The sequence below is a fragment of the Mauremys mutica genome, chromosome 5, assembly GCF_020497125.1.
Source record: "Mauremys mutica isolate MM-2020 ecotype Southern chromosome 5, ASM2049712v1, whole genome shotgun sequence".
Lineage (NCBI taxonomy): Eukaryota > Metazoa > Chordata > Testudines > Geoemydidae > Mauremys > Mauremys mutica.
The window spans coordinates 100,969,100-100,996,848 of record NC_059076.1 but is presented as its reverse complement, the minus strand read 5'-3'; positions in this window follow the sequence as shown (position 1 = coordinate 100,996,848).

Sequence of the window (27,749 nt, the reverse complement as noted above, 5' to 3'; positions counted from 1 at the left end):
AGCACTTTTCTGCTATTTATGTACTTTAAATGTTAGAGGGTCAAAATAATCTTTCTGCTTAGCATTTCTTAAAACATTACCTGCAACTATAGCAGGGATATTACATTTACTTTAATACTTGTATAAACTATACAGAAATTTTTTTAATAAAATGTAATATATTTTATAAGCTAATAAGACTGAGTGGGTAATTAAAGGTTTCTAGCATGCATTACTATAACTTGCAAATACTGAAACATTTTGGTAATCTTTCTTACTAAAAATGTGAATGTTTAATGTACTTTCACTGTTTCTACTTTGGTAGTCCAATGGGAATTCAGTAATGACATTTTGTCATGTCAAACTGTGAACATAAATTTGTACTGTACAGTCCTCATACTACATACAGTATACAATGTATTATACTTGTTAATAAAACTATCAGAATATTAAATGTGATCATGTAGTTATATACCATACAGAGCATACTTACATATGAACCAGGATGTTCAGAAAAGAAGCTTTCGAGATATGTAAAATCAGCACTTGTTAAAATGCAAAACAAAAAAATCCAGAAGCACAATTTCCCATTTCTGAATCCTAAAAAAACATTCAGAAGTCAGATTGCTGGAATATCTAAAGCACCATACATATTTTCATGCAAAATACTTCTATATCCATTAAAGAGTATGCTGATCTATTAATCATATAGATTAAGGTTAGATTCACTACAGTGCACGCACCACATATCTTATGGATACATCTGAATGAAAAGGGTAAAGCAAAACAAAAAACTTAGTGCAAACAGGTCACTGGATTTTGATTCCATCCCCTCTTTATTATTTGCTATTCCCTAGCAACCAAACTTTTTTATACTAATGTTTTCAAAAAGTGAATTTCAGGTTCACAGTCAAGATTAGTTTAACGAATGAATAAATAATGTTTGAGGCAGATGTTTATTATAAGGTATAGGCTATCCAATCACGGAACAGAAACAAGACTATATGACGCTGGGATGTATGAATTCCAGACATTGAATCACTGACTCAGTAATTGCTCTGAACTGTTTGTGAGAAATCCAAGCTCAAATAAATTGGTAAAAACAATTAACAAATTCTAGTTTCACAACCGAGTCTTGATGAAAGATTTTGCACAGCTCATAAAGCAGATATCCCTTTCTCATATGGCATAGTTATAATATTCAAGCCAACTCCGTCTTTATAGCTGCCCCTGTTTTTTTGTGGCCCCAATGTCAAATGACAAAAGCAAGCAGCTTTTCTTCCCTTAGTTCTTTTCCCATTCGAATCCTGCTCTCATTTCATGGTCTGGCCTATATTTGTTTTTCTCCCCAAAAATCTTGCTGTTGACTCCACTGATGGGAATGTGTGCTCTGGAAGAGTAGGATCCCTACCTATTTCTGTGAAGTGCTGAGGGGCTATGGTTTGCAATATAAGGACAAATGGAGCAGCAGAGGTGGCATCACATGATGCAGGTTTCTCAATCCCATCATTCCATGGGCATCCTATTAGATTGCCAGCTGCTTTTCAACTGAAGTGGGGGAGGGGGAAGTGTTTGTGTTGGGGGAGAGTGAGTACATCTGGCATGCCATCTTTTTAAGTTCACACAGAAGCTGGATGAAACCTAGGATGACCAGACAGCAAGTGTGAAAAATCAGGATTGGGGTAGGGGGTAATAAGAGCCTATATAAGAGAAAGACCCAAAAATCAGGACTGTCCCTATAAAATCGGGACATCTGGTCACCCTAATGCAACCAGTTCTGAGGAAGGAAATGGTGGGCAACACACACACACATCAGCCCTTGCCTCCCTCCCTGGCTTTGCACAGCAGAGTATGAGTCTCTTGTCCCCCTTCCCCGCCTTCCTGCCTCTGCTGTGAGAGAGCAGGATTCCACATTAATGATTTTGTGATTCCCTCAGAGGTCTCCCATGGCCTCCTCTCCCCACAGCCCAAGAAGATCCATCCCCTCCCCTGTAGTCCAGGCAGGAGTGGGTTTGCTGCTGGAACCAGCATGCTCAGCTGGCAGGAGCTATGTGAGCTCTCCATGCTGAGCAGTTTCAAAGCTTTGAGGGGCTTTGAGGGGGGAGCACATACCTGTATAGCCGGATGCAGAGCAGCGGAGTTCAAAACAGTGAGCAGAGTGGTCAATATGGGATACCTCCTGGAGGCCAGTTATTAACAAATGCAGTGTCTACACTGACACTTTGTTGCTCTAACTTTGCTGCAAAAAGCTCTACGTGTCTTGTCGAGGTGTTTTTTATCAGCAAAACAGGAGAGTTTTGTCACCAAAAGTAGCTTTCTAGTGTGTACACCGCCTCTGTTTTGTTGACAAATGCTGCCTTTTCCCTACAAAACTGTGTAGTGTAGACAAGGCCTGAGTGTCTTAGGCCCTCTCTTGACGCCCCATGGCGTGTTCTGCACTAAGACTCTTTATGTCAGTGGTTCTCAACCTACAGGCCGCATGCAGCCCAATTAGCACACAGATGCAGCCCAGCTGTGTGCTAAAGGTGCAAGGGCCCATATGGTGTGGTCCGGGCTACCAGGCTGCTACACCGGCATGGCCAGGTCTGGGGTCCCGACTGCCCTGCTGCCCACCCCAGCGGGGTCCAGGGGCCAAGCTGCCCTACCACCCTGTGCAGTAGGGTCTGGGGCCACCAGGGTTGCCCTACCCCATGCAGTGGAATCCAGGGCTGCTCTGCCTGTGCAGTGGGGTCCGCGGCTGTCCTACCCTGCACAGTGGAGTCCAGGGCTGCCCTGCTCTGCCCCACGTGGGGGGTCCAGGGCTGCTGAGCTGCCCTGCCCTGCACAGCAGAGTCTGGGGTTGCCGAGCTGCCCTGCCCTCACAGCAGGGTCCGGGGCCACCAGGGCTGCTTTGCCTTGCTGCACGGTGGGGTCTGGGGCTGCCCTGCTGCCCAGCCCCACAGGAGGGTCTGCTCCTGGCCCCACTCTGTGGAGAGGACTCTGGGCAGGGGCTGGGGTGCTGGGCATAGGGGGTCTGTGGGGAGGCTGGGGGGGGGAGTGGGGAGGCCCACTCTGGTTCTCAACCTGCGGCCCAGGTAACAAATTGTGGGCTGGAAAATACATTAAGAACCACTGCTTTATGTAGACTTACTGTATAATCTGCAGCTCTGGATTGTCAATATTTGCTGTGCACAGCAGTCAGCACAGAAACATATAGACTAGTGGTGGGCAACCTGTGGCCCAACTGTGGCTGACGGGCAGCCAGACAGGTTGTTTACATTTGCACGGCCACCTGCAGTTCCCAGTGGCCGCAGTTCACCATTCCCAGCCAACAGGAGCTGTGTGAATCAGCGGCCAGCATGTCCCTGTGGCCCACGCTGCTTTCCACAGCTCCCATTGGCCGGGAACAGCAAACCGCAGCCACTGGGAGCTGCGGGCGGCCATGCAAATGTAAACAAACTGGCTGGCATCACGCCAGCAGATTACCTTGACAGGCCACATGCAGCCTGCGGGCCACAGGTTGCCCAGCACTGATGTAGACCCTGCAGAAGCTTTCTGCTCAACTCTAAAGCATCAGCATTACAGAAACTGAAGAAACAAAGTCAGACAGATTTCAGTGCTACGCTATTTTCCAAAACCTTTTAATTCTGAAGAATGCAACTGTGCTACATGGAAGGGTTATATAAGGCCACAAGGAGGGTGGAATAAGCATTTGACCATTAAATCCAGAGATTTAAGTAATTTTAAGAAGTGGGTGTGGATTTTACTGTAGCTTCAGGTTGCAGTGACCTACATGTTGCTCAGTTATGCATGTCGTGTGTCCATTTACTGTGCTTTACAGAAAGAAAGAGTTACCACAGCAAGAGGCTGCTTCAGAGCATCTTTCTTAAAGACAAAGGACTAGGAAATGTTCCTGCTTGTGGCCTCAATAACCCTGCTTATTATGTTCCAGCTGATGCGCACTCAACACGATGTTCTGGGCAAGGTAGGGAAATGGTGGCTTTAAGCCATCTTTGCGCTGATCCTGGAGATGGTCTGCGGTTGGTCTTTCTTATGCCCAGCTACCTGTGGCCCCAAATGGACAATCTAGCAACATTGCAGCCTGATCCCATAGGCTGGGGCGAGGGAAGTGGTGTAAGATTTGCTGTGGTGTCCCAATCTCACTTTGGGATGCCCCTACACTGGGGGTATCATGAGGTAGCTGGTTAAACTGGCTTTCTGGCAGTTTTGCATCACAGGAGCAGTGTGAAGAAGCCAGAGCAAGGACCAGAAACTCATACAAAGCCTTTCATGCACGGCACTCTGAAAACAGAAACAGACTCTTTCTTGTTCTGAATCAATATTAACAGAGGCAACTAATGATTGACATTGTACACAAGTTACTTACTTATTAAAATCCTTTACAAAATACTTTCAACTATCTCCTGGTTGGGAAAACTAAAATACATGGATTTCAAACCAGTAAGTAGACCTGATTTTAACAAACACAGTGGGGCCTGAATCCTGCCCTGAAAGCAAGGCCCACTGAGAGTTTAAGTCAGTAAAAATCTAAGTTACTGTAACAAATCTGTGGCAAGCTAGGACTTAGCCATCATCACTGTGTTGTACACCAGGGCCATTCACTGTAACAGAAGGGAGAGAACTCAGATGCACAGGTAACTATTTTTTGAGCTAAAGGAGAATCTCCTTTAGCTGTTATAAGTATTGGGCTTAAGATACACAGCTGAGCCATGATCTGCCTACACAACCAGTGGTTCTCAACTTACGGCCCGCAGGCCGCTTGCAGCCCAATCAGCACCAAGATGTGGCCCATGTTACATCCTCCGGGCCATACAGGTAGTATATATATTGTGTGGATGTGGCCCACATAACACATAGAGAGCTGCATATGTGGCCCATAATGGTAAATAGGTTGAGAACCTCTGCTAGACAGTTCATTACAGTATCAGCTTCAAGCTACAGACCAGCTGCAATTAGGAAGGTTGTAGCTCACATTTCTGAGTTAATTATTTTTCTGGCACACTCATATTTCACTTAGCGGTCATGACAAAAGTGAGTCCTCTAGGAAACATTTTGGCATTCATTGAGCTAATAAAACAGATTGATCTTTTTTATGCCAAGCTTAACAATCATGCCAAGTTGCTAGTCATCTGAGCTAAAAACAGAAAAAAAATGAAAAATTCTTCCACTCAAGCCCAACAGTGTAAACTGTGACATTCCCCAAGCAGGTCTGAGGCACCTTCTTGCAGTTGAAACGAGATATGACTAGGATGACCAGGGAGCAAGTGTGAAAAATCAAGCTGAATGGTTAGTCAAATTGTGAGCCCCTCTTCCATTTGGAAGTAGAAATTGATGGAGTCTGGTGTTTTCTTCATCACAGTCCTACTCCTCCAAACATAGGAGGAACCAAGAACTAAGAAGAGCAGATTCTTAACTTACAGCCAACACCAGACCCAAAAGCTGCCTCTTTAGTTTTTTCCAGGGTCAAGCTGTGCTCACACTACTGCTCAGCTTTCTTGCTTTTTGCCTCTGCCTGTCCCCTCTACCCCCTTCAGGGAGGGCTCCAGGCACCAGCCCAGCAAGCAGCTGCTTGGGGCGGCCAACGGGGTTTGGCACCGTTCAGCAGGCTTCCCCAACCAATCAGAAACAGTGGGTCTTCGATGGCGGGTCCCTCACCTCTTCTCGTAGTGAAGGACCAGCCGCCGAATTGCCACTGAAGACTGAAGCGACGTCAGTAGAGCTGCAAATCACGATCGCAGCTTTTGTTTGTTTGTTTGTTTTTTCTTTTTTGCTGCTTGGGGCGGCAAAAACCCTGGAGCCTGCCCTGACCCCCTTTATCTGTTCTGAGCTTCTGTGTGTTCCCTTCATACACATACACACACAAAATACTCGGAAAACCCCCTGAAGTAACTGGGAGAGGAGACGGGCCCAGCAAATCAAAATCATGAGCACTTACTTTATTTTCAAAAATTGTCAAAAGTACTATGGTATTGGGTAACTATACAGAAGAAACAAATGCACTAAAATAAGTCCCTACAAACAACAACTGAAATAAATGAGAATAAAAGCATCTGTTTAGCACCTGTTCCTAATGGTTTCAATGGAACCACCTGTTAGGGGCATATATGATATTATTTAGTGCCTATACAATGCTGTGCATTGGCAGATCTCACAGCATTTAGCAAAAATATGTGTGTTTTACAAAATGGGAAAACTGAGGCACCAAGAGGTAACTGACTTTCCAAAAGGCAAGCCCCAAATCACTGGTAAATATAGCACTCAAATCTTTGCATCTTGAGTCCCATGCTCTAAGCAGCATGTTATGTTGTTTGCTGTACATGAACCTGCACATGGGAGATGTTCCTGAATGTGTTGAACTGGATAAGCAATTCATTACCTTTCTATTGTGACATTTTATTCAGAGGAAGAGTGTGCTTTATCTATTCTAATGTAAGCTATCCTTTAAGAGAAACACAGGAAATACTCAACAACGATTAAACAGCTGGCCACTGGATGTCGCCCTTACTCCATATGAATACAGATGAACATGGAAAATGACAAACTTATTAAGAAATAAGTGAATTAATTACAATTAAAAAATTTCATCAGACATTTAAAAAATTAATCAGCTAGTACATCTAGCTTTCCCCAGAGAGTCTGATCATGCAGCCTTTGCACTCCCAGATCTCCTAATGTTTTAAAGATTGTCCTCCCAATCTTTGTTAAATATTTATTTTTTGTGTATAAAATACACTTACCCTGTTCTCTGGTATTGAAATTCACCCCCCTGGAGGGGCCAGCACAAAGGTGAGGCACCACTAAAATATCATGTACCACTTAAGCTCTACGACCAGTGGTGTGCTGCCTGTGTATGCATTGCATGCCCCATGACCAGCTGTGACAGCAGGACTCCAGATGACATGGAGGACACCATTTTGTAGAACAAAACAGTATCTTCCACACAGTGTGACCTTGCACACACCATATGAGCAAGGTCACAGCATGGAGGATGCCATTCTGCATACAAGTGTAGAATTGTACGGCTGACTAAAAATGTCATGGTGCGTCACCGCTTATGACTTAGTGGGAGCTGCTTGGCGCTCAACACTTGAAAAAAAATCAGGCCTCTTATGACTTAAGGAGAGAATTTCCATGGTATGAATGGCATTTAGACATCCAACTTCTATTGAAAAGTCAATGAGAGCTGGGTGCCTAAATCTCCCTTTGTGCCTTTGAAAGTCTCTCCCTAGGAGCCTAAATTTAGGCATCCATTTTTTAAAGCTCTTGGCCATAGCATATTTCCTCACTTAACCTATGAGGAAAAGAAAATTCTTGTGGCATTTAGCCAAAGCCAAGAGGAACCAACATTTTTGTGTATCCCCTGGCCAGAAGTACACTGTCCTATTCAATTTCAGAAAAACAAACTACATTTACAACAAAGAAGTTACAAGAAACATTTCCAAAAACAAATTTAAAAAAAAGTTTGCTCCTTGGGAGGGACTCTGCATTGTATTATAAATGCCAGTAGAGCATGGTATGATATGTAAACAATGAAATTAACACTTTGCCTCTGAGTTGGACTTTTGTCAGAGGAAAGGAAAAGTATAGGAGAATGTTACTGGTTAATAATCATATTTAGAGAACTTCAGGAATCAAATTATCTCTTTCCCAGCTACCTGCAAATTAGAAAAAAATAAAAAATCATGATTCCCAACAAAACTAAGTTTGAGAGCTTCAACCAGCCAGAATACCAGAAATTAGCTAACAGGAAGAAACGGCCTGTTGATTTCATTGCTTTGCATAGGTCAGGAAATCTAAGTTAAGATGTTTTACTTCCTCTTTTCACATCTTGTAAATAGGACAGAATAAGTGCTGGTAAATATAACCTCAATATTTTCAATAAAATTTATGATAATCATTTGTTTAAATGTTTTCACTTTGTTTTAGGTCTTTGGGAAAAGGTAAATGTATTTTAAAGTACAGAAGCATATGTATTTTTTGACATACTGATAGTTTTCTTTGCTGTATAATTTAATACTCGAAAAAGTCCAATATAGGTAGAGGCAGATGGCAGATCTATGTTATTAATAACTATTAATATATCTGTTTGCTGTGTTGCTGTAGCTGCGTTGATCCAAGGATCTGAGACATAAGGCAGATGAGGTAGTATCTTTTATTGGATGTCAACTTCAGTTTGTGGAAGGGACAAGTTTTCAAGCTACATAGAGCTCTTCTGGACCTGCCTTGTGTCTCATTAATATATCTGACAGTTATACAGCACCTTTCATGACATTGCAGTATGTAAAGTGATAATTATAGATGTCAGTCCATCCAGTGATGAAATGCAGCCACCTCTGGAGTTTAGCCAGGCAGCTCTTTAACAGCATACAGCAATATTACTCAGCAGTTTAGGACAGTAAATTAAGAATTCTGTATCCAAATTGACATTGTAGGGATGGGGGAGAAATTAGACAGGTAACTATCCCAGCTGGAATTTGGCAGTGACACCAGAGGTCACATTGCTTTCTTGTGAAAAATTCCATCCAGTCTTTAATAACTAGGAGTGATCAGAACATTAGTTTTATACATCTTCTCTAGTCACCTCCAGGGGCATTGATTCAGTAATGACTCAGAGAGAACAGTGCCACATATTGAAACACCAATATACTCACCAACAGCACTATACTCCCTTCTGCCTATGAAAATCTCCCCCTAAGTCCTAAGTGGCCTGAATTTCAAGTACTGAGCACTCAGCCCAAAGAAGTATGCACACACCAGTTCCCACTGAAGTCTTAGGGTTTCATAGATTCATAGATTCTAGGGCTGGAAGGGACCTCGAGAGGTCATCGAGTCCAGTCCCCTGCCCTCATGGCAGGACCAAATACTGTCTAGACCATCCCTGATAGACATTTATCTAACCTACTCTTAAATATCTCCAGAGATGGAGATTCCACAACCTGCCTAGGCAGTTTATTCCCGGGTTTAAGCACCCTGATAGTTAGGAAGTTTTTCCTAATGTCCAACCTAAACCTCCCTTGCTGCAGTTTAAGCCCATTGCTTCTTGTTCTAGCCTTAGAGGCAAGATGAACAAATTTTCTCCCTTCTCCTCATGACACCCTTTTAGATACCCGAAAACTGCTATCATGTCCCCTCTCAGTCTTCTCTTTTCCAAACTAAACAAACCCAATTCTTTCAGCCTTCCTCCATAGGTCATGTTCTCTAGACCTTTAATCATTCTTGTTGCTCTTCTCCGGACCGTCTCCAATTTCTCCACATCTTTCTTGAAATGCAGTGCCCAGAACTGGACACAATACTCCAGTTGAGGCCTAACCAGTGCAGAGTAGAGCGGAAGAATGACTTCTCGTGTCTTGCTCACAACACACACCTGTTAATGCATCCCAGAATCAAGTTTGCTTTTTTTGCAACAGCATCACACTATTGACTCATATTTAGCTTGAGGTCCACTATAACCCCGAGATCCCTTTCTGCCGTACTGCTTCCTAGACAGTCTTTTCCCATTCTGTATGTGTGAAACTGATTGTTCCTTCCTAAGTGGAGCACTTGACATTTGTCTTTATTAAACTTCATCTTGTTTACCTCAGACCATTTCTCCAATTTGTCCAGATCATTTTGAATTATGACCCTATCCTCCAAAGTAGTTGCAATCCTTCCCAGTTTGGTATCAGCTGCAAACTTAATAAGCATATTTTCTATGCCAATATCTAAGTCATTGATGAAGATATTGAACAGAGCCAGTCCCAAAACAGACCCCTGCAGAACCCCACTTGTTATACCTTTCCAGCAGGATTGGGAACCATTAATAACTACTCTCTGAGTATGGTTATCCAGCCAGTTTTGCATCCACCTTATAGTAGCCCCATCTAAGTTGTATTTGCCTAGTTTATTGATAAGAATATCATGCGAGACCGTATCAAATGCCTTATTAAAGTCTAGGTATACCACATCCACCAGTTCTCCCTTATCCACAAGGCTCCTTATCCTATCTAAGGGCTTGTCTACACTACAGGACTATTTCGAATCTACTTAAGTCGAATTTGTGGATTCGACCTTAATAAGTCGAATTTGTATATCCATACTAAATACACAAATTCGAACTTCTGAGTCCACATTCACGGGGCCAGCTTCGACTTTGGAAGCGGTGCACTGTGGGAAGCTATCCCACAGTTCCCGCACTCCCCGCTGCCCATTGGAATTGTGGGATTTCCCCCCAATGCATGCTGGGGGGAAAAATGTGTCGTCATTGAACCGTCAATCCCGCCCTCCCTCTCTTCCTTGAAAGCGCCGGCGGGAAATCTGTTCGCGCCCTTCTCTGGTCGGTTACAGCGCGGACGCCACAGCACTGCGAGCATGGAGCCCGCTGCGATCATCGCTGCACTTATGGCCGTTGTCAACTCCTCGCACGTTATCGTCCACCTCTTCCACAGTCAGATGCTGAGAAACCGGGCGAGGAGGCTCCGGCAGCACGGTGAGGAGAGTGGCGCAGACCTCTCACAAAGCAGGGTACGCCGGGCAGTGGAGATCATGGTGGCAATGGGTCAAGTTCATGGTGTGGAACGGCGATTCTGGGCCCGGGAAACAAGCACAGACTGGTGGGACCGCATAGTGCTGCAGGTCTGGGATGACACAGAGTGGCTGCGAAACTTCAGGATGCGTAAGGGCACTTTCCTTGAACTGTGTGACTTGCTGTCCCCTGCCCTGAAGCGCCAGGACACAAGGATGCGAGCAGCCCTGACTGTGCAGAAGCGAGTGGCCATAGCCCTCTGGAAACTTGCCACGCCAGACAGCTACCGGTCAGTAGCGAACCACTTTGGCGTGGGCAAATCTACCGTGGGGATTGCTGTCATTCAAGTAGCCCACGCAATCGTTGAGCAACTGCTCTCAAAGGTAGTGACTGTCGGAAATGTCCAGGTCATCATAGATGGCTTCGCCGCGATGGGATTCCCAAACTGCGGTGGGGCTATAGATGGGACTCACATCCCTATCCTGGCACCAGCCCACCAGGCCAGCGAGTACATTAACCGAAAGGGCTACTTTTCAATGGTGCTGCAAGCTGTGGTGGACCATAGGGGACGTTTTACCAACATCAACGTCGGGTGGGCGGGCAAGGTTCATGACGCGCGTGTGTTCAGGAACTCTGGTCTGTTTAGACGCCTCCAGGCAGGCACTTTCTTCCCGGACCACAAAATAACGGTTGGGGATGTGCAGATGCCTACAGTGATCCTCGGGGACCCGGCCTACCCGCTAATGCCCTGGCTCATGAAGCCCTATACAGGCGCCTTGGACACTGAAAAGGAACTCTTCAACTACCGGCTGAGCAAGTGCAGAATGGTGGTGGAGTGTGCTTTCGGACGTCTCAAGGGGAGATGGCGGAGCTTACTGACTCGCTCGGACATCAGCGAAAAGAATATCCCCGTAGTTATTGCTGCTTGCTGTGTGCTCCACAATCTCTGTGAGAGCAAGGGCGAGACCTTTTTGGCCGCTTGGGAGGTTGAGGCAAATCGCCTGGCTGCTGTTTACGATCAGCCAGACACCCGTGCTGAGAGAATATCCCAGCGGGAAGCGATATGCATCAGGGAGGCTTTGAAAGCGAGTTTCCTCGCAGAGCAGGGTAACCTGTGACTGTCCACTTGATTTTAAGAGAGCCTGATCATAAACCAAGTTTTCCCCACTTCCCAAGGACGTTTTAAAACTAAGGACATGTTTTAGTAATTAATAATAAATCTTTCGTTGACTTTGCATTTCTGTTTCTTCGTTGAAACATGGAAGCATTCTGTGCTGGTTAAGGTGTGCACTGATGGGTGGGTTTGCAGGAAGGGGCGAGGGGTGCCGTCCTTGGATAGGGGTTACCATGACGGCTGTGGGTTTGGGCGTTGGAAGGGGTGAGGGGTGTGGGGGAAGGGTGAGTATCTGCCCCTGGATGAGGTCTCTTTTTGGGGCTCGGGGCACCGGGGAGGATCGTGACTACGGTCCAAATGCATGTGAAGGGAAGCCTGCCTTTACATTCGGGGATGTCAGGCACCAGGACCCTACACATCAAGGAAAGACCCGGGGCAGCATACACCACACAGACTGTCCCTGGTGCCTAGTGACTGCAGTCTGTGTGTGCCCTGCAGTTGACCCTGCCCCCAAGTCTGTACCCTGGTAATGTGGGCTATGCACTGCAATTAAAAATCCCCCCCCACACACACAAAGTCTTCTGACACGAGAAACGTGACGGAAACAGAGAGTAACAGCAAACCGCTTTTAATAATGTTATACACAGTGGGGGGTTGAAACTTGGATTTGGGACTGGGTGATCCTGTAAGGGAAGAACTTCTACAGATTTACAGCGCGAGAGGTGTCTTGTACATTAGCGCTCTGCTGCAGTGCAGTGACAGTTCTCACGGCCCCTACCGCCCCTCCTTCTTGTCACTTTGGGTGAGGGGGGGACAGGACTTCTTGGCGTTGGAGGGCGGTTGCAGATGCACTGCAGGGGGGCTCTCTCCTCCTGCCTGCGGTCTTGCAGAACATCTACAAGGCGCCGGAGCGTGTCCGTTTGCTCCCTCATTAGACCAAGCAGCGTTTGAGTCGCCTGCTGGTCTTCCTGCCGCCACCTATCCTCCCGTTCCAGGTGTGTGCGATGCTGCTGACACAGGCTCTCCCTCGACTGTCTCTGCTCTGCCGCCTCCGCTCTGGAGCTGGCCATCAGTTCCTGGAACATGTCGTCCCTTGTCTTTTTCTTTCGGCGTCTAATCTGAGCCAGCCTCTGCGAGGGGGATGGCGGGGCAGTCCGTGAAGGAGCCGAAGCTGTGTGATGCGAAAAAGTAGGTGATTTCCTTGAACAAATACATGTTTGCCAACAGTAAACACAGTCTAGTCATTTTCAGTTAAGAAGACCAAACAGGGAACCAAGTCTCAGGAGATCTCGGAACTAGTCCGAGATTTCGGACTACGCTCTCATTGGCGGCGCGATTGCACTGGATAGCGCACAAGCGAGGAGAGACAGCTGCATCCCTCTTGCACAAAGTCCTGGTAAGCCTTACAGTACAGACTGCTTATCAGATAGTGCTTAGCTGTGCTCTCCTGCTGGAGGCAATGTGCAAAGCAGAAAAGATGAGCGTTATGCGGCATCTCCCGCCAGTGACCGCGAAAGACCCCTGTATGCTTTTCCTCTGAGTCCTGGAACACGTGGCTGTTAAGCGAGGGTCATTCTTATGCAAAGTAAAACTCTGTTAAGCGAGGGTCATTCTTATGCAAAGTAAAACTCTGTTAAGCGAGGGTCATTCTTATGCAAAGTAAAACTCTGTTAAGCGAGGGTCATTCTTATGCAAAGTAAAAGTCTACCATGCACAATAGTAACAGTACACTAATTCCACTAATTAGATGCAGCACTTCCACAACGACATCACCCTGAGGCGTGTCAGGCGCACACAGAGAGAGCGGATGTTAATAGAAGCCCTGCACAGACCAGGACCCTACGCTGCCATGCTCGTAGAGGCGATGGTCCCCCTCTACCTGAGGATGGCATGGCGCGGAAGAGTGTGCTTCAACGGAGCACCCAATAAAGCACCTCTCCCAAGAAACCTCTTGCTGAGGCTTTTCCAGCTGCTCTCTGAGAGCTTTTTTGAAATATCCCCAGAGGACTATTGCTCCATTGCTGTTTGTGTAGACCTGCTGTTTGTTTAGTTTCATATTTAAAAATGTTTATATAGTATTTCTATTTTTTATATAAATCCCTGTTTCTTAAAAAAATAAATGTTTCCCTGTTTGTAGCACTTACCGCCTGATCCTTCCCCTGATTCCGAGTCCTGGTTAACGGGCGGGGACGGTTGGTAGGGGATCTCTGTGAGGGTGATGAAGAGATCCTGGCTGTCAGGGAAAGCGGGAGTGGGTTCGATGTCGCCTGCGCCGTCCTCTAAAGACCCTTCCTCATCTTCCCCATCGGCGAACAGGGAGGGGGAACTGTCCCGGTACACTATTCCGTCCTCGGAGTCCACCGTCACTGGTGGGGCACTGGTGGCAGACCCACCTAGAATGGCATGCAGTGCCTCGTAGAAGCGGCATGTCTGGGGCTGGGCTCCGGAGCGTCCGTTTGCCGCTCTGACTTTTTGATACCCTTGTCTTAGGTCCTTCACTTTCACGCGGCACTGCATCGCATCCCGGCTGTATCCTTTGTCTTTCATGGCTTTAGAGACCTTCTCGAAGGTCTTCGCGTTCCGCTTGTTGGAGCGCAGCTCCGAGAGCACAGACTCCTCGCCCCACACAGCGATCAGATCCTGGACTTCCCGGTCTGTCCATGCTGGGGACCTCTTTCTATTCTGGGATTGCCCGGACTCCTCTGCTGGAGAGCTCTGCATCGTTGCAGGTGCTGCGGAGCTCGCCCCGATGTGCAACCAGAACGTCAGATTCAAACCGCCCAGACAGGAAAATGAATTCAAATTTTCGCGGGTCATTTCCTGTGTGGCTGGCCAGAGAATCCAAGCTCGGACTGCTGTCCAGAGCGTCAACAGAGTGGTGCACTGTGGGATAGCTCCCGGAGCTGCTAAGTTCGATTAGCATCCACACCAAGCCTAATTCGAGCTAGCAAGTGCGAATTTAGCGTTACTCCACCTGCCGGGGTGGAGTACCAAATTCGAACTAAAGAGCCCTCTAGTTCGAATTAAATGGCTTCCTGGTGTGGACGGTTGAGCGGTTAGTTCGAATTAACGCTGATAAATTCGAATTAAAGTCCTAGTGTAGACCAGGCCAAAGAAAGCTATCAGATTGGTTTGACATTATTTGTTTTTTACAAATCCATGCTGGCTATTCCCTGTCACCTTACCACCTTCCCAGTTTTTGCAGATGATTTCCTTAATTACTTGCTCCATTATCTTCCCTGGCACTAACTGGTCTGGAGTTTCCTGGGTTATTTTTATTTCCCCTTTTATAGATGGGCACTATATTAGCCCTTTTCCAGTCTTCTGGAATCTCTCTTGTCTCCCATGATTTTCCAAAGATAATAGCTAAAGGCTCTGATACCTTCTCTATTAGCTCCTTGAGTATTCTAGGATGCATCTAATCAGGCCCTAGTGACTTGCAGGCATCTAACTTTTCTAAGTGATTTTTAACTTGTTCTTTTTTTTATTTTATCTTCTAAACCTACCCCCTTCCCATTAGCATTCACTACGTTAGGCATTTCTTCAGACTTCTCAGTGAAGACCGAAACAAAGAAGTCATTAAGCATCTCTGCCATTTCCAAGTTTCCTGTTACTGTTTCTCCCTCCTCACTGAGCAGTGGGCCTTCCCTGTCCTTGGTCTTCCTCTTGCTTCTAATGTATTGATAAAAAGTCTTCCTGTTTCCTTTTACTCCTGTAGCTAGTTTGAGCTCATTTTGGGCCTTTGCCTTTCTAATCTTGCCCTGCATTCCTGTGTTGTTTGCCTATATTCATCCTTTGTAATCTGACCTAGTTTCCATTTTTATATGACTCCTTTTTATTTTTTAGATCATGCAAGATCTCGTGGTTAAGCCAAGGTGGTCTTTTGCCACATTTTCTATCTTTCCCACTCAGTGGAATAGCTTGGTTTTGGGCCCTTAATAGTGTCCCTTTGAAATACTGCCACCTCTCCTCAGTTGTTTTTGCCCTCAGTCTTGATTCCCATGAGACTTTACCTATCAGCTCTCTGAGCTTACCAAAATCCACCTTCCTGAAATCCATTGTCTCTATTTTGCTGTACTCCTTCTACCCTTCCTTAGAATTGTGAACTCTATGATTTCATGATCACTTTCACCCAAGCTGCCTTCTACTTTCAAATTCTCAATGAGTTCCTCCCTATTTGTTAAAATCAAATCTAGAACAGCTTCCCCCCAGTAGCTTTTTCAACCTTCTGAAATAAAAAGTTGTCTGCAATGCAGTCCAAGAACTTATTGGATAGTCTGTGCCCCTCTGTGTTATTTTCCCAACATATATCTGGATAGTTGAAGTCCCCCATCACCACCAAATCTTGGGCTTTGGATGATTTTGTTAGTTGTTTAAAAAAAGCCTCATCCACCTCTTCCACCTAGTTAGGTGGCCTGTAGTAGACTCCTAGCATGACATCACCCTTGTTTTTTACCCCTTTTAGCCTAACCCAGAGACTCTCAACACTTCTATCTCCTATGTCCATCTCCACCTCAGTCCAAGTGTGTACATTTTTAATATATAAGGCAACACCTCCTCCCTTTTTCCCCTGTCTATCCTTCCTGAGCAAGCAGTACCCGTCCATACCAACATTCTAATCATGTGTATTATCCCACCAAGTTTTGGTGATGCCAACAATATCATAGTTGTATTTATTTATTAGCACTTCCAGTTCTTCCTGATTATTACCCATACTTCTCATATTTGTATATAGGCATCTAAGAAACTGATTTGATCTTGCCTCCCAGTTTTGCCCTTACCCTCCTTTCTCTCTGGCATTATAGCCCATACTCCCTCCTATTTCTGACAGGTCTCCATGTTCTCCACTTACCTGGGGTTGAATTGGTAAGTGATGCTTAAGTAGTGCATCAGCTTGGTGCTGCATAGGAGTGAATTCTACCACAAGCCATTTCATGAACAGGTTCAAGACAAACATACAATATCCTCTTTCAGGCAACACTTGATAAAATCTATGGCCATGTAGCAGGGTGGTTACCCACTCCTGCCCTGCGGGGCTTGAAACAGCCCAGGAGAGGGCTGTGGCTGGGGCAAGAAGCCTGGGCTGATTGGGGAAAGTAGACTCAGCTGTGGCCATGCCCCAATCAGGCCCAGCTGACCCCTATAAGAGGCTGTGAGCCAGAAGCCCTGTCAGTCTCTCTCTGCTTGGAAAGGGAGAAGGGCCTGGCTGCAGGGACCCAAGCAAGACATCTAGATTGGGGGAAGGGCTAGAGGAGCTGGGAACTCTGGCCTGGAAAGCCCCAGACTGCAGGCCTGACTATAGGCCAAATAGGTGCAGGGTTGCGACGGGGCAGCCCATGGGGAGGCAGAGGCAGCAGGTCTGAACCCCTTTGCCTGTGATGAGTGGCTTATACTGCAGTCTGCCCCAGTGAATGGGGGCTAGATGGAGACTGGGTAGTAGCCAAGACTGAGGTGAAGTGGGGAGAGTGTGTGGGGGTTCCCCTGGGAGGGGGAGACCCAGAACTGTGGGGGTAGTGCCAGGGAACAGCACCCAGTAAAAGGGGCACCGGGGTCCTGGGAGGAACACAGCAGCCAGCAGTGGCAGCGAGACACTGGACTGAAGAGGGCGCTCCAGAGGCTGGATGCTAATTCCCAAGAACAGCCAGCAGGAGATGCCGCTGGGGTGAGTCTGCACCTCTACAGGCCAGCATTTTCAAACTTGGGTTCCTAAAACTAGGCATCTAAATTCATACTTAGGCTCCTAATTAAATGGCCTCATTTACAAAGACGCTGTATGCCACTGAAATCAGCGAGTAGTGGGTTCTCAACCTCTGAAATCAGGCCACCTTTAATTATCTAAACAAGCTGGATGAAAGACGAGAGACCATGGATTAGTTTAATTAGGCTGCAACTTTATTCACTTATAATATCTGGAAGTACCTAACAAGTTGTACAACGCAGGGGGAAGGGAGTTGGTCCCCCACTGATCCCGACGTGGAGCCTCATACACTTCCTCAGCTTCCTTAAAAGGGGCCAGGAAAAGGAGGGCGATCAGCTCCCGACTAACAACACATAGGAGCCTGAAACCCTCCTACTCAGTTCCCATAAGGGATGCCTTCCTTCAAATTCTTCCATACCAACTACTGTACTGGACATCGGCCACACGGAGGCACCAGCAAAATGGTTGGCTGCCTCTCCCACTCTCACCGGCTACTCAGATATCCATAGATTCCATTCCCCCCTCTTTTTTTTTAAACTGAGGTGAACAATATTTGCATCTAGTGCCTGTTCCCTGGCTGTCAAAGAGCGTACAAGGTGCATCAGCTGGTCCCATAGCATGCCTCTTCTTCCATGCCAGCTCAGGGTTCCCTCACTCCCCAGACCCAGATGTGAACTGCCCAATCACTTGGAGGCCCACCTATGCACCCAGGATGCAATACTATGCCTGCAAGTCCACACTACCACTTGCTTGGCATATTTGCCTGATGATCCTCAAAGTAAGAGAAGAGAATTAGCTCTGATTCTCTACCTCGGGTCTCATGTATGTCCTGTATACACCTGAATGCTATTGCCCAATTGCCTGAATCACTGTGGCCCCTAGTTCTAGCTAGTCTGCAGTCATAGCAGCCCCTACCCGGAAAGAGTGGGAACCAGATTTCTGGCTGATAACATGAACTTTGTAAGCCTTTGTTTGAAAACTGTAACAAATTGTATGTTGTGAGGGGCCTTCCATCACCCTGAATAAAAAGGGGCTCCTCTCTAATGGGTGCCATTGCTGTATAAATCCTTAGTGCCCTTACAGTGCAAATCCTTGCCTCACCTCCCTCCTGTAGCCATCAGCAGCACATGAACACCCACTTTGGGAAGGCAAGCCCCGCGGCCTTGCCCCTTCTGCCCCCCCAACCCATCAGAGCCCATTCTCCCCCCCACCCCCACCCTGCAGCTGGAGAAGCTGTGGCCAAACAGCACTGGGCTGCAGACTGGCCCTGAGCCCCAGCTCAACCTCCGGGCTGCTGGTCGGCCCCAAGCCGAGCCCCCGCCAGCTTCGGGGGAGAGAAGGAGAGAGGGCAAGGCCTTGGGGTGGAGCATGGGTGAGGGTGTGGCCTGGGTTAGGGGAAGCTTAGCATCCTTGGCCTATGGTACCTGCTGCCTATGCCTGTAGCATTATGTACTCACCTCGAATTTGCCAACTCTAAAAGCTCCGAAACACGCTACTAGGAATGCACCCTTGAACAAGGCTGCCTCCTATCTGCTTCTATATTTGATTGAGAACTTGCATTAAGTCTCTATGCATTTGAACAGTGGTGTGGTTACATGGATCTTTTCTAGGGTCCATATCCCAAGACCAATCACTGAAATCCTCCAATTAGGAACCTACTACAAGGATCTGGGTAACCCCTCATGCTACTGGCAAATGTAAGGCCCAAAGGGCGAATAGAGATGGTAGATGCTGCAAGCCCCTGGGTTACCAGAGACACCATGTATTGAAGCATCTGGTCTGGAATCAGCAATATCATTGCCAGGCTTTCCCTCCTCCTCAAATTGCACAAAATTGTTTAAATTCCTGTCATAGGCCCTAAAGTTTCATGGTGACACCGATCACCATAGTACCCTGAGAGCCATCATACACTAAGGTTCCAGAATGCTACTGGCATCCGCTCTGATTCTTTGTTGGTCTAGATCCCAAAATCTGTCCATCTGAAATCAAGACAATGTACAGGCTATTGCATTATCATTCCCAGGCATATGCTTGGCAGAGAAACATATGTTAAGATTTGATGATGTTCGTCCATCGTTTTCGAAGAAGACCTTAACATCTATCAGGTTGTGAGCTGTCCACAGTGCGTCCGCAAATGGCTGGTAAGGCCAATACGGGCACGGAATGTTCTGCCACATGTCGGGCAGACATGCGTGGGCACCACTGTTACAACATTTGCAGCTCTGGCTTTACGGAGTGCTCGCTTCTCTTGTGCTAGTATTATCCTTCTAGCTTCAGATGTCTGGCAGCCTTGGTGGATCAGCGTACGCCATGTCGATCGGTCTTGTGCCAGGGTTTCCCAGGAGGTGACGTCGATATCCAGGGACTTAAGAGAGGCTTTCAGCGTATCTTTGTATCGCTTCTTTTGTCCCCCGTGCGATCGCTTTCCTTGAGACAGCTCACCATAGAAGAGCTGTTTGGGGATGCGGTGGTCTGGCATCCTCACAACATGGCCTGCCCAGCGTGTCTGGGCTTTCATAAGCAGAGTGTAAACTGATGGCAGGCCTGCTCTGGAAAGGACTTCTGTGTCAGGCACCTTATCCTGCCACCGAATCCTCAGAAGTCTGCGGAGGCAAGTCGTGTGGAAGTGGTTCAATTGCCTAGCGTGCCTCCTGTATACAGTCCAGGTCTCACTGGCATACATCAAGGTAGTTAGCACTACTGCTCGGTAGACTTTAAGCTTTGTAGCAAGGCTTATTCCACGGCGGTCCCACACGTTGGTCAGCAGTCCGCCAAATGCAGAGCTTGCCTTGGCGATTCTGCAGTTGACCTCGATGTCAATTGTCACTGCACGGGAGAGGGTGCTGCCAAGGTATGTAAATTGGTCCACTGCTTGCAGCTTTTGCCCCTTCACTGTGATGATGGGCTCTTGGTGTTGGGCTTTCGGAGCTGGCTGGTGCATCACTTCGGTTTTCTTTATGTTGATAAGAAGGCCAAAGTTATCGCATGCTGCTGCGAATTTGTCCATGCTGGCTTGCATTTCCTGCTCTGATCCAGCATTCAGGGCACAATCGTCAGCAAAAAGGAGGTCTCGTAGCACAGTCTCCTTTATCTTGGTGACAGCCTGGAGTCTTCGCAGGTTGAACAGTTTCCCATCAGTCCTGTATCTCAGGCTGACTCCCAAGGAACTGTTCTGAAAGGCGTCTGACAGCATGGCTGAAAACATCATGCTGAACAGGGTCGGTGCCAACACACACCCTTGCTTGACGCCATTTGTGACGGGAAAGGCCTCTGAAGCTTCTCCGTCGTCCAGAACACGAGCCGTCATGCCGTCGTGGAACTGACGTACCATCAGGATGAATCTATCAGGGCACCCAAACTTCGACATGATACGCCACAGACCTTCACGACTGACAGTGTCAAAAGCCTTAGTGAGATCCACAAAGATGGTGTACAGTTCACGATTCTGCTCTTGACACTTCTCTTGGAGCTGTCGGACTGCGAAGATCATGTCCACAGTGCCACGCTCTTTACGAAAGCCGCACTGTGTCTCGGGTAATAGACCCTGTTCCAGGTGGTCAATCAGGCGATTCAGCAACACTCGTGCAAGGATCTTGCCTGCGCTGGAAAGCAATGATATTCCTCTATGATTGTCGCAGACTTTTCGATTTCCTTTCCTCTTGTAGAGGTGTACGATGGATGCATCTTTCAATTCCTGAGGAATAGACCCTTGATTCCAGAAGGACTGAAACAGTTGAGTGAGTTTGTCAACAAGCACTGCACCACCATCCTTATAAACTTCTGCTGGGATCGCATCAGATCCTGAGGCCTTGCCACTGGACAGCTGGCTGATGGCCTGTAGGATTTCAGACTCTGATGGTGGAACGTCCAGACTGTGGTTGATATCCGCCTGGGGCATTCTATCAATCGCCTCGTTATTAATGGAAGATGGGCGGTTCAGTACAGATTGAAAATGCTCAGCCCAACGCTGTAGAATCAGAGTCTTCTCAGTAATGAGAGTTACACCATCTAAATCCAGTAAAGGAGAGCTCCCTGAGGGCCGAGGTCCGTACAAGGATCTGAGGGCTTCGTAGAACCGTTTGGCATCGTTTCTATCAGCAAACATCTGGATTTCACCTGCCTTGGCACTCAACCAGGAGTCCTGCATCTTGCGAAGCTTGTTCTGTACGGTCCTGCGAGTGTTGTTAAAGGCATTTTTCTTAGCTGATGACGACGGGTCGTTCTGATGAGCACGGTAAAGGCGGTGCTTTTCAGCAAGTAAGGCCTTGATCTCTTCATCGTTTTCATCAAACCAGTCCTGCTGTTTCCTGTGTGAGGGTCCAAGAACCTTTAGTGCAGAAGAGTGCACAATATTCCGGAAGCGTTCCCAGTCCTTCTCAGCATTTTCCTCTAATTGCAGCTCTAAGAGTTGGTTGTCAAGATCTTCTGCTAGTAAAGCTGCTGTATTGGGGTTCCTCAGTTTACTGATGTTAATCTTTTTCACCACAGCTCTGTTTCCCTGCGGACGTCTCTTTGGCTTGATGTAAAGGCTTAATTTAGAGATGATGAGTCTATGATCAGTCCAACAGTCAGCACTCGGCATGGCCTTAGTCACCCTTACATCCTGTCTATCTTTCCTCCGCACGATGACATAATCAATGAGATGCCAGTGCTTGGAGCGTGGATGCATCCAGGACGTCTTTTTGCGAGTGGGCAGGCGGAAGATAGTATTGGTAATGATCAGATCATGAGCCACACATGTCTTCAGGAGTAGTAGGCCATTGCTGTTACATTTGCCGATTCCATTTTTTCCAATGACGCCATCCCAGGCAGAGTGATCAGATCCTACTCTCGCGTTAAAATCGCCAAGTAGAATCAGCCTGTCGGTACGCTTCACGGATGAGAGTAGGGCATCAAGATCTTCATAAAACTTGTCCTTTACTTCATCCGGATTCGTCATTGTGGGTGCGTAAGCGCTGATTAGTATAGCTTGCTTTCCTCTCGGTAGTGGAAGATGCAGTGTCATGAGTCGGTCGTTCACACCCTTGGGAAGACTGGCAAATTTGCGGACAAGTTGATTCTTAACCGCAAAGCCAACTACAGATTCACGACGTTCGTCACTGCTACGTCCACACCAGAAGAATGTGTAACCACCCCCTATTTCTGTGAGCTGACCTTCGTTGGCTAGACGAGTTTCACACAAGGCTGCAATATCGATGTTAAATCTTGTGAGCTCTCTAGCGACCAGGGCTGTTCTTCTTTCTGGTCGATCTGCTGAGGGGTTATCTTGAAGCGTGCGTACGTTCCATGTACCAATAATGAGTGGTGTCACCTTGCGGTTTGTTATTTGAAGTTTTGTTGTTCGACCGCATAAGATGGGATCCCCTCCAGCCGCGGTAAGCTGGCCAGGGTTCTGTGAAGCAAACAATGTTTAGGGCACCTTTTCTAGCCCCTTCCTCTTGCTACGGAGGTGAGCAGTGCGGTCCTAAAAAGGGCTGCTCAGTCACTCAGGTAGACGCCGAATCCAGCTGTTGCTTCGATCAGCAAGAAGACGACCATTAGACCTGAGCCGCCTGTGTGCAGGTCCACGGCTACAGCTCCCAGTGTATCCACACCTGCTGCTTCGTCGCTCGCCCATCGCCACAGGACTTTGAAATTTACGGAAGTTAGATGTCAAGACTTGCGCGTGGATTGGATTAAAGTGAGGGAGAGGTGCGCATAGTCAGCCTCACTCTCTCTTCCCAGATCCCATCTTGCTCCAATGGCAGGACAGAGTCGAGACGGTTGGAGATGGGCTGGGCGCAGTGGTTGACCAGGGCATCTTTCGTGTCTTGCCGTGCTCTTAGCGTACCACACCGCTTGCAGATTTAACCACTAATACAAATGCCCTTACCAAGCTCATAACCCAGTGTGATCTGTAGGCCTGGCAATTGATAACATGTACCACCACCATGCTGTCACTTCAAAAACTCACTTTTGTTTGCCAGATCCATTCCCCAAATAGTTTCTGCTACCAACACGGAAAAGAAAATTCAGGAATGTTTCATTCTTTTTTATACCACTTTGTATCCAATTGGAGGGCCATTTCTGGGTACACCACCTATCATAGAAATACAGGGCTGGAAGGGACCTCAAGAAGTCATCAAGTCCAGCCCACTGTACTGAGGCAGGACCAAGTGACCGTAGGCCATCCTTGACAGATGTTTGTCCAACCTGTTCTTAAAAACCTCCAGTGATGGGAATTCCACAACCTCCCTTGAAAGTCTATACCAGGGCTTAACTACCTGTATAGTTAGAAAATGTTTCCTAATATTTAACCTAAACCTTCCTTGCTGCAGATTAAGCCTGTTAATTCTTGTCCCGCCTTTAGTGGACATGGAGAATATTTGATCCCTGTCCTCTTTATAAAAGCCCTTAATGTATTTGAAGACTGTTATCAGTTCCCCTCCCCGCAGTCATCTCTTCTCAAGATGAAACATGCCCAGGTTTTTTTAACTTTTAGTAATAGGTCTGTTTTTCTAAATCTATTATTATATTTGCATGATCATTACACACAGTTGAAAAGGTGCCTACTCAACATACTGGCACAGTGACGTTATTAGACAGTATCATATACTTTAGACATATGGACAAAATCCTGGTCCCACTGAAGTCAATGGCAAAACACCCACTGACTTCAGTGGGTCAGGATTTCACTCCTGGAATAGTCTTCACTGAAGCATGAGTTATTACCAGGGCACAAGACCCAGTGCTACACAGTACCCAAATCTGCACCCCATGGGTTTGAGCGTACAGATCGCACAGAAGGCAGTTGGAATACAGAGGCTTCCTCATACATCTCTCCCAATGCCAAGGATGGATCCTTTGCTGCTAATAAGCACCCCTTGTCCTCCAGAGGAGCCATTAGGCACCTTGGTGGTCCAGAGGGTTCACTGTCTGGCCAAAGATTAAATTAAAAACTTCCTATAAATATGCCACAACTTCTTGTTAGGGTAACCTCAGCCGAATACCTGAAACACTCAGAGCTTAACTAGAGACAAGCTTTTCCCAATACCCCCAGCTCCTCTTTCCTGTTCCCTGAACTCCGTCCCCAATTTCATAACCTGGTGTAAGCAGGGGGTGGTAGGTTTACCCATAGGCGCCAACTTCCTGATTTCTGTGGGGTGCTCAACCCCGCACCATCCCAGACCCTGCCCCCACTCCACCCCTTCCCCCCAAGGACCTGCCTCACCTCTTTATGCCCCCGCTGTGCCTCTTCCTGCCCCATTCTGCCCCCTCCCCTAGACAACTGGTGCCTAAGGGGAGTCACATGTCCTCCCAGCAACCACCACCACCCAGAACAGGGCCACTGCGCTGTCCCCACAGCATGTTACCTACGGGGGGAGGGAGGGCGCTCTGTCCTCCCGGTGTGTCTGGCACACACACCCACACCCCGCATGCTCTGCTGCTCTCCATGGTGGGAGGGAGCTGCTTCTAACACTGGCCCTTCCCAGGTGCTGCTCTGCTGCCTGGCAGCTGCCTGACAGAACCTGGCTGGGGAGGTGGCTTCTGCACACTGCCCGAGCTTGGGTGCCGGGGGATGGGGGACTCCAGCTTGCTTGCCCCCGGTCCATGGCACACAAGCCCGGGCAAGAAGCGGAAGCCACCTCCCCAGCCAGGCTCTCTCAGGCAGCTGCCAGCCCGCCATGCTGCAGAGCAGCGTCCCAGGGCCGGAAGGGGCTGGAACTGCCCCTTCACTCCCCAGAATCTGGGGAAGTCCCCCGATGCGTGCTCAGCCCCGCCCCACCTCTTCCTGCCCCATTCCACCCTCTCACCCCACCTCTTCCTTCCCCCTGCTGCTCCCCCTCCCCCCAGTGCCTCCTGCACGCCACTGAATAGCTGATTCAGGCAGGATGCGCTGGGAAGGAGGGCAAGGAGCTGATCAACGGGGGCCCGTCGCTGGCAGGGAGGGGGAGAAGGGGCCTGGAGCACCTGCGGAGTCGGCGCCTATGGTTTTACCTCCCAATCTTCTATCATATTGGGGTCTTCCCTGAAAGCTACAGCAGTTGTGGGCTGCGTAGGCCCCAAACACAGCTTGTAGCCATGTTTAAATCTGTAGATGTTCCAAAAACACCCACCCTCATTAAAAACTCAGCAAACATTATTCAGAGCATCAAATCTCTGGTGGACATGCTGAGCAGTGAACAGGCCACTATCGGTGTGAATACCTGGCCCCCATGGTGTCATGCATCTCATCCACAGGATATGATGCAGGATGTCCCATCAAATCCTAGTCTTAGTTGTAGCTCTCAGTCTAAATCGCTCATCATAGTTAAACTAAGCCATGCCTCCAAATGTATTACATGCCCTCCTGATAATATCCAAGCTTCTTCCCAGGAATTGTTCTGAAATGACACCCGTGTAAATTAAAAAAGATGCTTTTGTCCAGGTTCTAGCCACCCTTGGCTGCTTAGCTTGTCCTTGCTTTGCTTGTCCTGTCCCATCTTACTGTCTGTTGTAGCTTCCTGGTGGAGCGGTGATAAAATGTCTACAATACCTCTCAATAGCTTATCGTAAGTGTTGCAGAACTTCCACTTTGTCTGACACTCCTGCATAATCATGTTCTCAACTAACCTCTATGGAACCCTCAAAGTCCTGAGGCCCCACCCTGGATCCTGGAAGAGTGATCTTATGTCATGAATCAACGTTCCCTGTGTGAGTCGGAGTCTGAATTTTTCTCTCCTACCCCTGCATTAATGACTCTGTCACCAGGCCAGGCTTCTCCCACTCCAACAAGGAGGTTTATTTTCTTAATCAAGAAAGCCTCACTGGTGAATAACTCATTACTTAGCCTCAGGCTTCAGGGTGATCCATGACAGGCACCTCTAATCCTGGAAGCTTCCCAGTTTCAGTCTGCTCCACTCCCTTCCTGAGGCAACAGCCCTAGGGTTGCTTCCAGGAGCCCGAGCCCAAGCCCCTTGCTCCAGGGTCCCCAACACAGGAGCTAGCTGTACTCTGGTATGGCTTTCTCTCCTCAGGGCATAGCCTGTCTCCATTCTTCCCCTCCAACTGCCTATTAGCAGCCCTTTGTAGGCCCAGGTGTAGCCCAGCCCTCTTTAATTGACTGGATTGGACTTGCCTGCTCTGGTCGAGGGGAGCTTCACTTGGTCTATCCATGGGAACAGCTACCCTATGACAGACTCCGAACCCAATGTGTGGGGTCTGCACCATCTGTTTTTCTCCTGTATCTCAAACCCATGTGGGGTGACTGGGACTTCTGCCAAACTCCCCTCTGAGTAAGCCTCCAAACTCTGACACAATTGTAATATAGCACGCAACGGAAGTGAAAAGCTGTTGACCTCTGATGTAGCCACACTAACATCAGCAACCCCAGACCATCCCCTCAATATCATACCCCCTCCCTTCCAAACCCTGTGGCTAAATCCATTGTGGGTTTCCCACACATGCAAAGAGAACAGGCTATGAGAGTTAAAATACACTGTCTGAAGCTGAAAGGAGAACTACCAAAAATGAGAAGTTTCTGCATCGAAATATTAAACAGATTGGCTAATTCAGTATCAGTTCTGCTAATCCAAAAATCCCGCTAACTAGAACATATGGGAATTCTTCTTTTTAATGCATATTTTGCTTTGTTTTTGATGTTCTGTAAATAAAAGGGGCTTTTCTTTAATACAATTTATGTAATACATTTTCTAAATATCCGCAAAACTATGTGTAGTCTTTCTATCTAATCTATCATCAGCTAAAAATAATGAAGAATAATGTAGATTGCTCATTAGTTGCTGAAGGAGATAACTGGCTATAATAAAAATAAAATGTGTTTTATAAATGAACAAGCCATTATGGTGTTTCCAAATAAGCGCAATCTGGTCAAAAAAGTGGTAAATTGAAAGAGTAAAGGACTCTTTTGTTCCTGTTATATCTTTGTCAATCCTCATAGGAACCATGTTACTTTATCAAAATATATAGTAACTTCTTTTCATCAAAAATAAGATTTAAAAAAGTGAGCTGTTATGGACTGATCCGATCCCTGTAGATTGTAGCAATGTTGAGTATTACCATGTTAAATATTTTTCTTCATAACTTCAGGTATTAACTAATATACAATAAATAATGAATAGAGATTCCTGAGAAATTCTGTACCCCCTTTGTAAGCAGATCTAGGCCAACCGGAATGCTTAAGTGCAGCAAAGCAAGAAGTATTAAAAGAGGAATATAGGGCCAAATCCTGTAGGCCTTACATAGGAAAGCTTCTTAATGGATGGGGGAAAGGCTCTGATTGACATAAATTGGCTTTGACTCAGTCCCTTTAGTATGTGCTTAGCATTTAGCACATGAATAGTTCCACTGAACGCAACTAGTCTGTGAATACATCATTCTGTGCATCTTAGGAAAGAGACAACGAAGGGGAGATATGATAGAGGACTATAAAATCATGACTGGTGTGGAGACAATGAATAGGGAAGTGTTCTTTACCC